Genomic DNA, 19,352 nt, shown 5'->3' with positions numbered 1-19,352 from the left:
AAGCTTATCGCCTCTCCTCTTGACTCTTGGACTCCGACCCGTGTTGAAAGAGCTATGATTGATTTTGACCTTATGATGGGTGTGTGTGCTCATCCCTTCAAGACTGAGCCGTTGAATCCGCCAAGAACCACTAGGGGTGCACGTGGTCGGTTAACCAGTCCATTAAGGTTAATTCGATCGGTTATCCATTTAATCGATTTTTTAAAAACACTAACCATACACTAGTCCATAAAATTCGGTTAACCACTAATCGGTTAACCAATTATTTCGGTCGGTTAACCTTTTATTTCGGTTTCTAACCATTAGTAAATAAAAATAATAAAAAATTTCTAATAACGGATCAATAACGAGTTGAAGAGATTAACAATGAAAAAACATCAAGCACTTTAATCTATGACTTCCAACTCACTATTCAATTACAATAACTTCTTCATGAATTTAAATTCAAATAAATTTTTAAATTTAATATAATAAGTGGTTCATATTTTAGAGCTTTATTTTGAACTAATGTAGTTTACTTTCTCGAGGGATCAAATTTCCTAATAATCAATATATATAACTAATCAATTGATACCGGTTATAACTAATAAGTGTATGAATCCTATTTTGCTACATTTTAAATGAAATTGATTTTTAATTTCAATGGTATAGTTAAGAAATTTGACAGACGACCATTAGAGTGAAATTTTAACAAATGATTTATAATTTGCGAAATAAATTAGTAATATTTATTAGTTAAAGTAGAGTAATTAAATCTTATAAAAAAATTTGGATAAATATAATCAATATATATTTAGCTAACTACTTAATTGGATAAATGTAACTAATTACTAATTAGTATAGTTGGATAAAATATAATTATATATATAAATATAAATAAATATATTTTTATATTTTTTAAATATTTAATTGACATTCGGTCGGTTTCGGTTAACCGCGGTTTTTGAAATGCCGAAACCGTAACCGTAACCATTAACCACTATTTTTAAAATTAAAAACCGTACACTAGTCCATCGGTTTCGGTTAACCTTATTTTCGGTTCGGTTTTGGTTTGGTTTTTCGGTTTTTCGGTTTTCCGGATTTTTGTGTGCACCCCTAAGAACCACGTATTATTTTTCTATCAGTCCTATGTTACTGAGAAAAACGTGGCAGCAGGCCTCGCAGCTCGAGTTAGATCAAATATGGCAGAGTTAGAGGCCTACAGCAAAAAGTTTAATGCTTTGGTTGATACTGAAGAAGCGGATAGGCAACGATTGGTCAAAATTGTAGCTGTAGAGGAGCGGCTTGCGGCATTGGAGAAGGAGGTGGCTGAAGCTCGAGCGTTTAAGGAAGATATGGTTAGAGCCAGTTCCGGTTTTAGAGCTTGTTTCCCGCGGATGGAGGAAGAGCTGGCCCGTGAGAAAGATCGATTGGCCAATCATTATGATGAGATGCTGGCATGGCACCGACAGAGCGAGCAACACAAAGAGGCTGCATCCAAACTTTGTGAATCTTGGGCAAAATACCCGAAGCCTGATTTTTGTTTGTTTCCGTGAGGTATGTTCACGGGTTGCCCGTACTTTCCCTCTTTGTTTTGAGTTTGTATGCTCATTCTTTTACTTATTTATTTGTGTAGCACCAATGGACATTATTTTTGTGAGTTGATTGCCGCTTGGACATTTGCTAGGTCATCTATATTTTTTATTATTTATTTGTGGCCATGGCACACTTATTCTTTTATTGATGAACCTTTATAGCACTTGCGAAGACAATATACAAATGCTTTGAAAAATTGTAAATGCCCAGAAAAAGAGCGCATACGCCCTGCGTGTACCTGGATACGCCCCGCGTATTTGTGCTTCTGACCCTGAAGCGCTTTCTTGATGATGAATACACGTGGCGTCTTTGATTTTACGCCCCGCGTATTCTCGCTCCTAGAGTGCCTCTTCTATGCACGTCCGGTACACGCCCTGCGTCTTTGGGGTACGCCCCGTGTATTGTCAAACACGCCCTGCGTATTGGTGTTCCTGAACTTGGAGCATCTAAAGAAGAAATTTACGCATGGCATCTTTGGCATTACGCCGCGCGTAAATGAGCCTCTGGGGTGTGACTTTCATGTGTGCCTGAGTCACGCCCTGCGTGAAATAAAGACGCCCTGCGTATTTGGCTTTTTGAGATGTCCTTCGGGATGTGCTTCCTCTACGCCTTGTTGGCTGGCACTTCGCACCTTACATATCACGTGTTGTGCATGAAGCTCCCATCGGTTCCTGTGTTAATTATGTCCCACATACTCTGGAAATATTTCTTCAAGTATTTGCCATTAATGTATCTCCTGTGTGGTTCTCCGCCCAAGCTCTTCAACCAATACGCGTTCCCGGGAAGCACCTTGTGGATTTGAAATGGTCCTTCCCAGTTGGGCGACCACTTCCCAAGCTCACGGTCTTTCATCCCGATTGGAAGAATTAGCTTCCACACTAGCTCGCCTTCTCTGAAGCTTTTCTTTTTTACTTTCTTGTTGTACACGTCTTCCACTTTCTTCTTTTGGATCATCATGCAATCGAGCGCTTTCTGCCTTTCGTAGTCCAGATCTTCTAGTTCCATGGTCATGGCTTGTACATAATTGTCCGGCTCCAAGTCATTCTGGCGCATTACTCGTAATGAAGGCACAATGACTTCCAATGGTATTACTGCATCATGACCAAACGTTAGGAAAAATGGACTCACTCCGGTCGCTCGTGTCTTAGACGTTCGCATAGCCCAGAGCGTTTCTGAGAGAACTTTATGCCACTCCCTAGGATTGTCTTCTAGCATCTTCTCCAAGATTTGGATCAGGATCTTGTTGGATGCCTCAGCTTGACCATTTGCTTGTGCGTAAAACGGAGTGGAATGTATCAGTTTAATTCCGTACTCTTCTATGAACTCGCTCATATCTTCGCCTGTGAACATGGTCCCTTGATCCGTGGTGATGGATTCTGGGATTCCGAATCTATGAATCAAATTCTCTTTGATGAATTGGATTACTTGCGTTTGACCGACTTGCTTCATTGGTGCTGCTTCCACCCATTTGGAAAAGTAATCTGTGGCGACTATGATGAAACAATGACCTTTTGATGAAGGTGGGAATATTTTCCCTATTAGATCAATAGCCCATCCTCTAAAAGGCCACGCCTTCACCACTGAGTGTAATTCCTCTGAGGGGACTCGTTGGATTTGGCCATACAGTTGACACTTCTTGCAACCCTTCACATATGTGATGCAATCGCGTAGGATCGTTGGCCAGAAGTATCCATGGCGATTGATAAGCCATCGCATTCTCCTTCCGGACTGGTGAGCTCCGCATATGCCTTCATGGACTTGCTTCATGACTTCCATTGCTTTTGGGAAGCCGAGACACTTGAGCAGCATTCCGTCGTAGCTCTTACGGTACAAATCACCTGCCATCAACATGTAATTTCGAGATTGAATACTTAGTGAATATTTTACTTTTTTGGGAAGGATCATTGAGGTAATCGATGAATGGTTTCCTCCAATCTTGAGCTAAGTTAATATCGATGTCGAACGATTCAAACTGGACGCCTCTATCCGCCACGGAAGGATGGCCCTGTCTTCTGATGATAACGACCTTGTATGCTGTATCTTTGGAGATCTTCATTCCAGAAGCGATTTGGGCTAACTCGTCAGCTTCCCAGTTGTCATTTCTTGGAATATGCTCCAAACTGATCTCATCAAACATTTCCAAAAGTTGAATTGCAAACGCGAAATAAGGTAATAAAGATAAACTTGAGCATTTATATTCTCCTGTTAGGTGCCGGATAACCAATTGTGAATCATCGAAAATCTTGACCTCTTTCGCTCCTAGGTCTATCAAGATTTCTAAGCCGATGATTAGAGCTTCATATTCAGCCTGGTTGTTCGTGCATTCAAAATCCAAGTTTACCGCTAATATTGTCTTAGTCCCGGATGGGGCTGTGATGATCACTCCTGCCCCGTTGGAACTGTCTGTGCTTGAGCCATCGAACTTCAACTGCCATGGTTCTTTGTGCGTCAGATAAATTGGCAGTTCTGCTTCTTCGGGATATTGAAAGTTGGTTGGGTGGTCGGCCACAAAATCTGCAATTGCTTTCCCTTTTATCGAGGATTGCGGGAGATACACTAACGTGAACTCGGCCAGTGCTAGTGACCATTTTCATATTCTTCCTGAGAGGATAGGCTAGTTGAGCATGTATTTGATCAAGTCGGTGCTAGCAATCACATAAACTCTCACTTTGAGCAAGTAATGCCTCAACTTTATGCAAGCGAAGTAGAGGGCTAAGCACGTCTTCTCAACTGGACTGTACCTCATCTCTGCCGATAGCAATGTTCAACTTAGATAGTAGACGGCTTGTTCATGACGGTTTGCATTGTCTTGGGCAAGCAAGCACCCAATTGACTCGTCGGTTGCTGATATATAGAGCTTGAGTGGAATACCCTCCCTTGGTGGCGTCAACACGGGTGGGTTGCTCAAGTAAGTTTTGATCTCTTCAAACGCCGCTTGATGCTTGTCGTCCCACTTGAAGCTTTCTTCGTCTTTGAGTCTTAACAGATCTGAGAAGGCTCTGGATTTTCCAGCCAAGTTTGATATGAATCGTCTCAAGTAGTTTACTTGGCCCAAGAACCGCTGCAACTCCTTCTTGTTCTTCGGAGGTTGTGCTTCTTTGATTGCTTTTGCCTTATTGTCGTCAATCTCGATTCCTCTTTGGTGGACTAAGAATCCAAGAAAGTTCCCTGCTTTGACCCCGAAGGCGCACTTCAGAGGGTTGAGCTTTAGGTTGTACTTACGCATCCGCTCGAAGCTCTTCCTCAAATGGCCGACATGTTCCATTTCTCGCTTGGACTTGATAACGATGTCGTCCACGTATACCTCCATAGAGGTGCCGATTAAATCGTGAAAGATGGCATTCATTGCTCTTTGGTATGTGGCGCCGGCATTCTATAAACCGAACGGCATGACGACCCATTCGAACGTGCCGATTGACCCTGGGCATCGAAATGCCGTTTTTGCAATGTCTTCTTCGGCAATGGGGATTTGGTTATATCCCGCATAGCAATCACACAGAGATATTAATTCATTTTTAGACACAACATCTACTAACATGTCGGCTATGGGCATCACATAGATGTCTTTCGGCGTGGCTAAATTTAGATCGCGGAAATCTACGTATACGCGTAGCTTACCGTTCTTTTTCACTACAGGCACGACGTTAGATAGCCATACAGCGTACTTTGCTGGTCTGATGAACTTAGATTTGAAAAGCTTTTCTATCTCTTCCTTCACCTTGCTTTCAACCTCTTTGATTATTCTCCTTGTTGGTTGCTTGAATGGTTTGAACTCCGGTTTGATTGGCAATCTATGTTCCACTATGTCCTTGCTCAACCCGGGCATTTCATCATAATTCCAAGCGAAACAGTCTTTGAACTCCTGAAGCAAAGTGATAATGGCTTCTTTCAACGTCGGGCGTAGTAAGCTACTGACGAATGTAACCCGAGGTTCCTCTTCTGTCCCTAGGTTTACTTCGTCTAGAGGGTTGACCGCCATGGAACCTTCATCTTCTAACTTCGGGTTCGCCCTTTTCAGATCTTGTAATTGGATTTCTTCTCCTTGAGGATCTAGTTCTGTTATTCCTTTGGGTGTTTCGACTTCTGAGACCCTCATGTCGTTTTCTCGATACAGTTTCTCCGCCAGTTGTTGCGCATTCAGTTTTGATATAGCGGCTGAAGATACCGCTTCTTTTCTCGATGTTGTGCTAGTCATGGAATTTCTTCTATTATTGGTTTGTCACGGAATGGCCTTCGACGAGGCACGATTGCCGTTGGCCTTAGGATATTCTTGATCTTTTTGCCGCATGATTGCTCTTTGTGATTGGACCCAACTCGGATTGGGCCAATAGATTCCTCGTAGAGTCTGGCTTCGACCACATCGGAGTAAGCTTCGAATGGCTTCTCGTTTGCCCGAACAACTTCCACCTCGTCTCCTTTCCAAAATAGAAGGAATTGGTGTAATGACGAGGGGATGCATGAGTTGGAATGAATCCAATCTCTCCCTAACAGTGCCTGATAACTCGCGGTTGAATTTACCACGAAGAAAGCGGCCATGGCGGTGTGAGAGCCAACGGTGAGTTCCAATGGTAGGACGCCGTATGTCTTTGCAATTTCTCCCGTGAAGGCTGAAACTGACACCTCTGATGAGATTATATCTTCCTCTGATTTCCCTAAGGCTAGGACCATCTTCATAGGCATGATGTTAACGGCTGATCCATTGTCGATGAGCACTCTGGAGATTGGTTTTCCATCTACATGAGCCTTGACGTATAGAGGTTTGATATGGCGAGTCATCCTTGGAGTGGGCTTGTCAAAGTAAACCCTCTTCATGCCCTCTTCACCCAGTGCCTTCGGTGTTGCGTCTTCTTGCTCCTTGTACTCGGATTTGGGGCATTCCTTCTTGGTGTCTTCGCCTCTAAAATCCGATGGTAAGATTAAAGAGGTAGCTGCACAATCTATTCGTATGATGAAATCTCCAACCCGGATCTGGAGGTTCTTCTCTTGGTTTTTTCCTCCTCTTTTCGCATCATTAGAGTTGACGCTGGATGACTCCTTTCGACTATTTCTCTTTTCTGTCTCTCTTTTCCTTAATCTTCTCTTTGCATTCCTAGAGAGAGGCCTTAGGAATTTCTTGTGCCTATTCAATTGCCATTGATTGAGGGGTGACGTGCTCGAGGGTGTCACGAAACGTGGCCGTTGTTGTTGCACGTCTCTTATCTTTGTATTCTGTGATTGCTTTGAGCTTTCCTCCAACTTTGGTGGCGTCGCTTTTGGTACCCATACCTGTCGGGTTCTCACGTCACCCTGTTGCTTTCCTTTGCCCCCACACTAGTGAAGTGGCATTGATCATATTGGCTACTGGGAATGGGTCCTCGTCGATCAGCATGCTTTCCTTCTTTTCTGGGAATTGGAGTATCCCACGGTTAATCCTATCCTGCACGGCATTTCTAAAACCAAAACATGCTTGAGTGTTGTGGCTCCAGTTGTCGTGATACTTACAGTAGTTTCGTCCGTGTATTTCTTCTTTGGATGGGATCACATGTCTAGGAGGCAATGTGATGAACTGCTCCTTTAGCAGGTAGTCGAAGATCTCTTCCGTCTTCGAGACGTCAAACGTATATTGAGTGGTTGGGATCCTTTTAACTACCTCGGGTGCTTTGGGATTCTTTACCAACACGGGACATGTTCGAGATCCGGTGTTCGTTAAGTCGGCAATGGCTACCTCATGCGTTTGTACATCCCCTTGGTAGCTTCCTACAGAGTTCTTCTTGCGTCGATGATCTTCCCTCATCAACTCCTCGTACTCTGAAACCTTGGCCACCAACTCGTAGTAGTCGCGGAAATCTATCCCTTGAAATTTCTTCCGATTTTCGAATTCCAGCCCACGTTGGGCAATCTTCACGAACTCGACCTCGGGGATGTTGATTCGACACCGATGTCGCATCTTTTTGAATCGGTTGATAAAACTTTCAATCGGTTCTCCATGTCGTTGCGTCATTCGGGATAGCTCCGCAACACAGATCTCGGGCTCCGTTCGATAGAACTGGTTGTGGAATAGTCTTTCCATTTGTTCCCATCCATGAATGGATCCGGATGGTAAGGTGGTGTACCAAGAGAAAGCTGGTCCCGTTAGTGAACCTGGGAATAGCCGCAAGCATAACATGTCGAAGTTCGTGTCCATGCTCAAACCGCTGCACTGAAAGGTGAAGCGTGCCACGTGCTCCATAGTGGATTGCCCTTCTTCTCTTGAAAATAAAGCAAAATCGGGTACTCTAAAATTGTGGGGTAAAGGGTATAGCTGATCATAGTGCCGTGGATATGGTTTCTGGAACTCGGGTCGGTATACTTCCCTCACGGCTGGCCCATAGATCTCTTGGACGATGTTTCTTATGCGTTGGGCCTCTCCCAAGTTGTTGGTGGGCTCCATGCGTGTCTCACATTGCCCCCCACATTACGAGCATAGCCTTCCTCGTAATGTTCGGCATGGTTACTAGGTCCTGTATGAGATCTAAACTGTTGTTGAGGTGGTGGGATTTGAATAGGTTCTGGGCTGATCCTGTCACCGTGCTCATTGAACCTGAGATTCTCTTCTCGAGCTGGTGGCGGTGTATACCTTTCCCCAGCTCCTGATGTCGGTGCTTTCTTCCCACCGTCTACCGCTCCTTGAGATGTCGACCTTTGTGTGAACAGCTCGGTGCACTTTTCCGGGATTTTGCTGATCTCCCCGGTTAAATCAACGATCCTTTCCTCGAGAGCCGGTCCCTTGTTGGAATTGTTCACCGCCTCGTTGTTGGCTTGCATTGCCTTGCACACATCCTCATAACTTTCTCTCATGGATTGCGAAAATCCATGTAGAAATTGGTCGATCTGCTTCTCTAGTTTTGCTAAAAATGGTGCCATGTCGAATATGGGTGGGACTTGAGGTTGTTGGTTTGCACCCCCGCTATTGTTCACGGTCTCAGCCGCACAACCTTCAGGCATGGCGGGTTCGTTGCTCTGATCCCGGTTCTGATTTTGACTCTCTTCGGAGTCCGATGGGATGGGATCTTTCCCCGTGTTCTTCCTAGGAGGCATTCTCCGTGAGTACTTATGGGTGAAAATTATGAAATTATGTTAGTAATCTAGTTCTGAAAAAGAAAGAACAAGGAAATAAATAAATGCAATAAAAGCACAGCATGAAAAATAAGTGGAAAACTGAAGAAAAAAAAAATTAAAATGGCTTAGGTTCTAAATACAATTTTTGGCTAAGCTAAAAAATAGGTCCCACTGGGCGTGCCAAAAATTGTTAGCGATATTTTGCGAATATGCTAATTTCAACCTTGTCACGTGTGGTTCTGGTGCGGGCGTGCCAGAGAAGATTACTTCTCAATTAAAATGGTTAAGTTTATGGAATTTGCGCGCCAAAACTTGAAATCTAATAGAAGCGATTGGCGAGGGACGCAAGGATTGAAAAAGTCCCTCTTGGGTCTCTCTCGCCGTTATAGAAACTTTGCGGGATAAATTATTCTTTAAAGCTAAGCGTATAAATTGAAGACGAGAAAATAAAAGAAATTAAAGTGCGAAATTGACACGAGATTTGGTGAAAAATCGGTATTTTATTGATGTAAATATGTGTTTAAATACATATGTTCGAAGCAAGCATTAAAAATGGAATAAATTACAATTGAAAAATCTCTATATTAAACATATAGGTAATCAATTGAATTGGAAGGACGAATCAAATACAAGGAATTGAAGTGCAATTAAATTAAATTGGAATTCAACAACAAACTCGGAGCCACAATAGCTATCTCGGATTGATGTTGAATTTTGGTGTTGGTGCGAGGTCCTCGGAGAGCTGTAGCCGGTCGGGCCCGTACGGTATATGATCTTGGCAATGGCACAACGTTGGTAGGCAAATGGGGCAGATTTAACCTTTAACTTCAGGAGGCTCGTTTGGGTGCTTAAGGACATGGAATTGGATGAGTAAATAGGCTAAATGTAACTTCAGGAGGTCAGGAACAAACTTCTATAAGGGATCGAAGGCTAAAACGAATGCTGAGTAGACGAAATTGGGAGTTGAAAATAACTGGACGAATCTGGAAAATTCTGGAAACAGAATGTCTAAAAGAATTTGGGCTGGAAAGATCGGCTTGTAAATAGAGTTTCTGGGCACGGAATTGGGCAAATAAATACACTAGATCGAACTTCAGGACGTCAGGAACAACTTTGTCGAAGGGATTGAAAGTAAAAAATGACTTTAAACAGACGGAATCGGGCTTTGAAAGTAGTTGGACGAATCTGGAAAATTGATTTGAGAACAGAATTATAGCTAGGAATTGAGCAAATTGAAGGCTTGGAATGCTAAATTGAATTGGAAAGGACTTGGAAAGAGGCTATTGAAACTTGGATTAAAGCTGAAGAAGAGCTAAAAGAGGAATCGAAGCTAAGAAAAACGAAGAACGAAAGGAAGAACTTTGAAGAACTAAGAACTAAGAGACTTAAGAACTAAGAACTTAAAACTAAGAACTAGAGAGCATTGGAACGGACCTTAGTAAGGGGTTTTATTGTGTGTTTGAGTGTGTTTTTTTATGAAGGGGAGGGGGTCTATTTATAGTATTTTAGAGTGGCATTTTGGTAATTATTCAGTGGTATTTTGGTAATTATTAACCAACTAACACAACTACCTTCATGCCACATCACCCCACTACCTCAACTTCCATTGACTGCTTCCAACTATTGCCGGAAGAGGCGATACGCCCCGCGTATCGTTGGTTACGCCCTGCGTATTGGAGGTCCTGAAGCTTGTGAGTTTCGTTGATGGTATCTGCGCGTGGCGCCTCTGGTGTTACGTCCCGCGTAGGAAAGAGTGCGCCCTGCGTATAGGTGGATACGCCCTGCGTATTGGAGCTTCTGATCTTGGAACACTCAGCGGATGCGTCTTACGCATGACGTATTGGCAAGTACGTACCGCGTAAGAAAGTACGCCCCGCGTAACGGGAAGGACGCGCTGCGTATTTGAGTTTCTGACGTTTGATTTCTCCGGACGCCTTGTTTACGCGCTGCGTATGGAGGACACGCCCCGCGTATTGTCGGACTCTCTCATGGGTTGCAGGTCAGCTTACACGTGCATTATTTTCTAGAAAATATAAACTATACCCTAAAAACATAACCCAAGCTTTTTATATACATAAAAATAATTATTTTATTTTTTGGGCCAACAGGGTGGTACTGCTGTCTCTTGGGCTTCAAAGCTGCAGAAGGTGGTGGCCTTGTCTACTACAGAAGCTGAGTACGTTGCAGTGACTGAGGCTAATAAGGAGATGGTATGGTTGCAGAATTTCTTGCGTGAGTTGGGAAAGGAACAGAAGGATCCTATTCTGTACAGCGACAGTCAGAGTGCAATTCATTTGGCGAAGAATCCTGCCTTTCACTCAAGGACAAAGCACATAGAGTTGAAGTATCACTACATACGGCATCTCTTGGACAAGAAGATATTGCAGTTGATGAAGATTACAAGAAAATTGTTTTTTGGCAACAAGTTTTGGCAACGACAGAAAATCATTGTTGCAAAAACCTAACTTTACCAACGAAAAGCCTTTGGTCGTTAGCAAAGGTTGTTGCCATAAGTTTATCCACACCCTCTCCCCAAAAATTCCGCCTCGCGGGAAATTTGTAAAAAATGTAAAATATATTGCAACAAGGAAATCGTTGCAGTAAATGACGTCATTGATAGCAACGGGCATGTATTGTTGTTATACATATATCCAGGTACAACAATGACAGAGTGTTGTTGCGGTAAATGTAATTATTTATAGAAATGACGTCATGTTGTTGCAGTAAATATAAGCAGTTATCGCAATAAAATTTATTGTGGCGAAAAATATCTATTAAATTAATTTTAAAATAAATATATTAATATTATTAGCTTTTCTAGTTTCCCTCCATAATTTTTTACGTAGCGGGAAAGTGGAATTAATGCATTACGTTTAGCAATAATGATGTTGTTGCAGTAAAATAACAAATTTATAGCAATAATGATTTGTTGTTGCGTTAAAAAAAATATTTCAGCAACAATTGGCTGTCGTGGCGAAAGATATAAAAATTATAATTTTTTTAAATAAAAAAATAAAAATTTAAAAAACATATTTACAACTGGTCATCAATTTAGGTCATCGCTTTCCCCTAATAACTAGTCATCAATTTAGGTGGCCGCTTTTCTCATAGAACCACAGACAAAATCTTAGGTCGACGCATTCCTTTTGCTCAATGGTTGGCGCTTTCTTCCGCTATCTCTTTTAGCATTGAGGGTAGACGATTCTGAACTGTCCCTTTTGCTCTCTCTCCCTGATCGCCTCACTCTGCCGTTCACCATTACAACAGATATCAGGTAACTTTTAGTATGTTAGTTGGGCAAAATGCCAATTTTGATTCTTCTATGTGGTGTTTGGGTTTGGATTAGGTTTGCCTGTAAATTGATTTTGGTTAACTGATGTTAGTTGCTTAACATTTATAATCTGATATTTTTTAAGATTCCACACTATATGGCTTTGATTTCGATTTAAACATTATGGAATCTAATCTTGGTTAAGCTAATGCTTTTTGGGTTTCTTTAATAGCTTTAATCTATGAAGCACGGATATATGTTCCTGGAGCAGGTTTCAATGTTTATGTGATTTCTTCTTCTACTTCAAATCTGTTGTTTTTGTTTTCTCTGCTTACTGTGATTTCTTCTTCTCCTTCAAGTCAAAAGACAATTTTTTTTTGTTTCTCCTTCTTGTTGGGCTCTTATTTTCTTGTTGGACCCTTTTTTTATGAAGTTAAAGTGTTGGGCTCTTAAAAATTCTGTTTCCCTGTTTCCCCGTTTCTGTTTTCGTTTCCGTTTCGGTGCATCATAGGCTTTAATTAGTTATGCTAATGTGGTTGGGCAGTGTGTTGGATTTCTTTAATTGGTTGCACTAATATGTTTGGGTTTCTCTAATTCACTAGTTATATGCTTCATGTTTATGTTCTAGTGTCATTGTTAGAGATAATGTTGTACATAGAAGCTCTAATGTGAATTCCATGAGTGATTGCTCATAGAGTATGGTGCCCCATAGGAGATAAATCAGAGATCCCATTTTCTTAGTTTTCTCAGCAGCTTCTTCTATTGATGTGTCTCTAAACAGCCCATCCAAACTCATGTTCTTTGCTTAGATCTAACCTTGAGCAAACTAGAAAGTTCAGTTTGGCGATGTACTTCCGATTCTTCCTACATTTGTATGCCTCTTCCATGTTCTCCTCTGCTCTATTATAAAGTTGTATGGCCTCATCGAAATACCACGATTCTAAGTCAACATTGTTTCCAATTGCATAATACCAAGATAGTTTTGCTGATTTGATTCTTGATGCTGCTTCATAATGGAAAGACTTTCTTCACCTGAAACAACGAAAGAGAAACTCAATGAATAAAAACGTGCTGCACATGCATGTTAATCCCTTAGGTTTATGGAGGATTGTGAAGCGTGAACCCAGAAAAGTAATCTTTCCATTGCATTTGCTCATACAAGGGGAAAAAATGGAACAAATAATATTGAAAGAATAAATTACTTAATCAGTACAGCAATAATTGTACATTTTTTCAAGTACGGGCTTATCAACATAAACATGAAACTCATAAGGGTAGCAGATAATAAAAACATGTTGAATGTTCTTAGCAAATGGAGATGCACCACTAATACTCGATAGACCTAGTTGGGACCTTCCACCCAAATGAGTTGGAGATTTCCGTGTGAAATGATGTAAGCAATATCAGAGCTGTTTTCTGTGTAATATTCACATTCCCTCATCGAAATACCATGATTCTAAGGCAACATTGTTTCCAATTGCATAATACCAAGATAGTTTTGCCTGCTCAAACTGCTGACCCCCTTGAGCTAGATTGACTTTATGGAGATCTGATTTGATTCTTGATGCTGCTTCATAGTTCTGTCCTGCTTCTGTATATTCTTTCTGTGCCCAATCATATGCTGTTTTTATCTGTTCAAGCAGACACTCCCTTGAAGCATCTTCCGTGAATAAATCTTTTTCCTTGCCCTATAGCCATATGAACATTTCCCCAATTGAACAATGCCAAAGCAGCCATCTCTTGGAACTTCTCTGTTGCTGTGTTGAAAAGGCCTTGTGCTTCTTCACTGGTACAACAACAACAACAACAACAAAGCCTTATTCCCGAAATGATTCGGGGTCGGCTAACATGAACCATCATATAAAACCGTGAAAATCAAGTCGTGTCAGCGACACAGATTCGCTCCCTCCACTCCGTCCTATCCACTACCATATTTTCCTCAATTCCCAATAAACTCATATCACTCTCGATCACCCTCCTCCAAGTTTGCTTAGGTCTTCCCCTACCCCTCACCACTACATCCCTTTGCCACTCTTCAGTTCTCCTAACCGGCGCATCAAGCGCTCTACGTCTCACATGGCCAAACCACCTTAGTCGGTTTTCTCTCATTTCATTACGCACCCGGTCCTTTCTCGTGTGACCACACATCCATCTCAACATACGCATCTCCGCCACCGACATCTTATGGATGTGGCAGTGTTTCACTGCCCAACACTCCGTACCATATAACAATGCTGGTCTAATTGCCGTCCGGTAGAATTTTCCCTTCAATCTATTAGGCATGCCGGGATCACAAAGGAAACCCGTAGCACTCTTCCACTTCGACCAACCAGCTTTAATCCTATGAGCAACATCTCCATCTACTTCTCCATCCGTTTGGATGATAGATCCTAAATACCGGAAGCAATCCGAGGCCTGAACAACTCTCCCATCTAGGATGATTGTCCCTGCCTCCCTACTCCTACGGCCGCTAAACTTACACTCCAAATATTCTGTCTTACTTCGACTCAACTTAAAGCCTCTAGATTCTAGAGTTTGCCTCCATAGTTCCAACTTCATCTCCACTCCTTCTTTCGTCTCATCAACCAACACAATATCATCTGCAAACAGCATGCACCATGGTATACCATCTTGAAGTGAACTTGTTAGTTCATCCATAACGATGGCAAAAAGAAATGGGCTTAGTGTGGAACCTTGATGCACTCCAATCGTAATAGGAAACTCTTCAGTCTTCCCAACACTAGTACGTACACTCGTGCATATTCCCTCATACATGTCCTTTATGATGTCAATATATTTCCGCGAAATGCCTTTCCTTGTCAAGGCCCACCAAAGTACTTCCCTTGGTACCTTATCATATGCTTTCTCCAAGTCAATGAAAACCATATGCAAGTCTTTCTTCTTATTTCGATAGTGCTCCATTAATTGTCTCATTAGATGGATGGCTTCCATAGTTGATCTTCCCGGCATAAAGCCAAACTGGTTTTCCGAGATCTTCACCGTCCTCCTTAGCCTTTGTTCAATCACTCGCTCCCAAAGTTTCATAGTGTGACTCATTAATTTGATTCCCCGATAGTTGGCACAATCTTGGACATCGCCTTTGTTCTTATACAAAGGGATTAAGGTACTTTTCCTCCATTCTGATGGCATCTTATTGTTTCTCCAAATTTTGTTGAAGAACGTCGTCAACCATTCGATTCCTCTTTCTCCCAAACATCTCCAAATCTCAATAGGGATGCCATCAGGTCCTACTGCTTTCTTCAACTTCATCTTACTTAATGTCATTTTGACTTCACCCTTTTGAATTCTCCGCAGGCATTCATGATTTATCATATTGTGATGGATACTTATATCTCCAACATCTTGTTGGCGATCTCCATTAAATAAGTCATCAAAATAGGACCTCCATCGTTCCTTGATATCCTTATCTCCAACTAGGACTTTCTGGTCCACATCCTTCACACATTTAACTTTTCCGAGATCTCGCGTCTTCCTATCTCTCATCCGAGCAATTCTATATATGTCTCTTTCCCCTTCTTTCGTATCCAATCTTGTATACAGATCCCGATTCACCTTTGCTCTAGCATCTCGTATGACCTTCTTTACTTCCCTTTTAGCCTCTTTGTATTTTTCGTAGTTCTCGTCACTCCTACATTTCCCCAATAGTTTATAGGATTCTCTTCACTGGTAACTGTCAAAAAAAAATTATATCATATATCATGAATTAGACCTATCCATGAACTTAAATTTATAATATATAGGATAAAAGTTAGGGATATGTAAAAGAAGTATATATATATATATTAGACATGATATTAAATGGAAATATTAATAAGTTAAATAGGTAGACTTAATACCAAGTTCATGAAGACCAAGACACACATCAGATTCCAACCCCACATGATGCTTAAAAACCTTAGCAAACACTACTACCCATTCATCAATATGGCACTGTCCACTTTTTGAGTCCACGCCTTTTGAAATGTTCCCATTTTTTTTTATAGCAGTGTTCCTATTTCTTCCAATCTCCAGTTTGTCTATTTCTTTCTCAAGTTTCTCAAAGAACTGATCGTGCTGAAAATCGACCTTGACTAAATACAACCTGATAGAGGCCTGCGATTCAGCTCATGTTTAAGCCATTTGAGTTCTTTGTCAGAGGTTATTGTAATCAAATCACCCTCTTGATCTCTATACTTATAATGATAACTGCTCCTGAATTTGGAAAACAATCAGACATGACTTCCTTGAGTTGATTGAGGGTACAGTTAACAGGCAACTTAGCCCAACTGATTGTATGGCTTCTAATGCTATAGCATTGTTCAGCTCTATGGAAACTGAATCTGCCAGTTTTAATTTTTAGTATTAAATTATTATAAAAATAAAAATAAAAAGAAGTGTTTGCATTATTATCGTTAATTAAAACAGTAATTTAGTTTGTCCAAAAACTAAAGCATATTTATTAAAGCAGATAGAGATCCTATGTGGTTTGGTTTCTCGGTTTTGAGATTTCTTTCTGTCATTCTTCTTTCTTTCTAACCTCTGTTTCCCATAAACATCTAACTTCCTCCACTTCCTTCACTTAACAGGTTTTTTTCTGACTCTAATGTCTTCAATTATTCTTTTTCCTTTCTGTACTTGATCCGGTTTTGTTGTATTGATTTCTCACTGAAGATGGAAAGATGAGTGTTTGACAGTTCAGAGTTTCATAATTATTTCTAGATTCACTAAGTTTGGTTAATTCTAATTAGACCCTGCTTAATCTTATTTGACAGCATTGATGGATTTTTTGAAACAAACAAACAAAGTTTTATATTTGGAAAATTAGATTAGGGTAAATTAGGTGTTTCTATTGGAATTCCGATTAGTTTTCTGGGCTGATGAAAAGTTCAAACTTTTGGGAGTTTCAAAGGAAAAGGATTTAATCTTTACAAGGTATTTTTGGAGGGTGTTTATTTTTTTTGCTAAATCAGTTGTGTTATTGTGCTAATAAGACAATTCTAGTTGAATCTTCTGTATATGGAGGAGTTTTTATTTCTTTTGTTTTTTTATACCAATTCAATCTTTGTCTAGAAATGACTTTTATTTTTCCCTCTTTTGATTATAAATTAGAAAATAATTTCTCTTGATTTGACTTTTCATGTTACTAACTGAAATGTAAATATTTAACTCCTGGATAATTGAAAGGTCAAAATTCATGAGGCAATTCAAGATAGAATTGTTTGACTAGTGTACAAAATACAAATTGTATGGATAATTATATGGCTTCTAATGCTATAACATTATTCAGCTCTATTTTTAAAACCATTTTAACATGTTTCAACGCCAAATCAAGTCTATGTAAACCATCGTAACACCTTGCCCTCTTTATGAGTGCTTTACTATAGTTTTGTGTGACCTCTGGAGCTAAATTACACTCACGAATGGCCTTAGGATATTCAGTTATGCCCATTTGCATATAGCATGCAGCCATGTTACTCCTAAGATATGATACATCTATATGATTCTTTGGAAGCAATTTACAAAATATAAGATCTTAAGAGAAAAAGAATATAATACGATTAATTTAATTGTGACGTTTAGCTTAAATTGGATATATTTTGTAAACGTTAAGCTTAAATTCGTATTATTTTGTAAACGTTAAACCTATATTGGTGCTATTTTGTACGTGAGGCCTAAATTGATGCTATATTATAAACGTTAAGCCTAAATTCATATTAGGTTGTAAACGTTAAGCATATATTGGTGCTATTTTGAACGTTGAGCCTAAATTGGTACTTACCCAAAAACCTTAGGCCTATTTTGGTACCATATTAAGGCAAACTATGTGATGCCTCATTTAAGTGTTTATTATTTTAATCATGATTAGTATTTGCTTTTATGTTAGTCTGTGATATTTTATTTTAATTTGTCATGGCCCTATTTCTATACATAATTCATATTGTAGTTTGTTTCTTTTTCTTAATAGGTTGGAGTTTTCATGATGATGATAGTGTTGATGAAGAAAGCGAAGCATAAAGAGGAATCCATGCTTGAGAATAGACCACATTTTGTATAGCTAACTGTCTGTGGTTGTAATTTTTTGTGAAATTCATACTCAAGCCTTTTGCCATCTTTGATAGATTTTGGACCATGTGATGGTGATTCATTAAGTTGTCACAACATATATTAGACAAACTCATTTTGTAAAGAAGAATATATGTTGATTTGGTAACTAAATATGGCTATTAAGCTATTTATTATAAATTAGATTCCAATTTAGTTGTGTTATATATATATATATATATATATGTATAATTTACAAAATAAAAAAATCAATAATATGTATATCATATTCAGGTATTAGTTTGTTTGGCAACGTCAACTCTTGTTGCGATAAATTAAAATATATAGCAATGATAAATAACGTTGCTAAACGTTAAACTATAAAGCAATGATAAATATCGTTGCTAAACGTTAAACTAAATAGCAACGATAAATATCATTGTTAAACGTAAAAATATATAGCAATGACATATGTCGTTGCTAAATCGTAACAATTATACCAACGATGGAATTTGTTGCTGAACTAAAAATATATATAGCAACGCGAGATGATGTTGCAAAAGATATATTTCATCTATTCGGACATGTTACAGATTTGGCAACGTAAAACGTTTCGCAACAACGATGTTGTTGCTGAATATATATATTTGGCAACAACACTTATATCGTTGCAGAATGCTATGGCAACAGACATACTCATAACGACGCGTTGTCGTTGCAAATAATGCATTGTCGTTGCAAAACATGTTTTTAGCAACGACATTTTGCGTTGCCAAAAAACAATTTTCTTGTAGTGATTCCAGGCACAGATAATCCTGCAGACATGTTGACTAAGGTTGTAACCTTAGAGAAGCTGAAACTTTGTATGGCTTCAGCTGGCCTTGGTAATTAAGTTGAAGGCATAACACTACCAGTAGATGATGGAGTTAGTCTCCAGGTGGGAGATTGTTGGGCTTTTAGAGACTAATATATATAGGCCCAACTGAAGCGATAGGCCCAACTGCAGCGATCCAACAGAGACTAAATTTTTTTTTGGGCGATTAGGGTTTCAGCCTGTTAGGGTTTCAGACGGTTAGGGTTTCTTGAGGAGTATAAATGTAACCTTTTTCTCTGTAATCCGTATCTCATTCATTATAGTGAAATATCCTGGCTTGGTAGTGCCCCAAAACGTAGTCATTCTAATCGAGTGGCGAACTGGGTAAACAATTCTTGTGTGTTTGCTTATTTTTCGTTTATCGTAATTTCAATTATTCCTAACATACAGCAGCCCCAAGCTTTTAAATTTTATTTTTCTTCCATCCAAACTTACCATTATAGCCATGCTTAACTGTCTCTAAGCTTAAACCATTGATCTCAAGCCTTTAACCCCAAGTCTCTCTCTTCCCAA

General features: G+C 39.9%; 1 pseudogene; it reads right to left on the bottom strand.

Moving 5' to 3' along the window:
* Window positions 1-11,904: 11,904 nt before the first annotated feature.
* Window positions 11,905-13,783, bottom strand: LOC136232682 (protein PHOX1-like; annotated as a pseudogene).
* Between the last annotated feature and the right edge of the window lie 5,569 nt (window positions 13,784-19,352).

This window comes from Euphorbia lathyris, chromosome 1, assembly GCF_963576675.1.
Source record: "Euphorbia lathyris chromosome 1, ddEupLath1.1, whole genome shotgun sequence".
NCBI classification, from domain to species: Eukaryota; Viridiplantae; Streptophyta; class Magnoliopsida; order Malpighiales; family Euphorbiaceae; genus Euphorbia; species Euphorbia lathyris.
The sequence above is the reverse complement of the archived record's forward strand: the minus strand, read 5'-3'. Positions and strand labels throughout refer to the sequence as shown.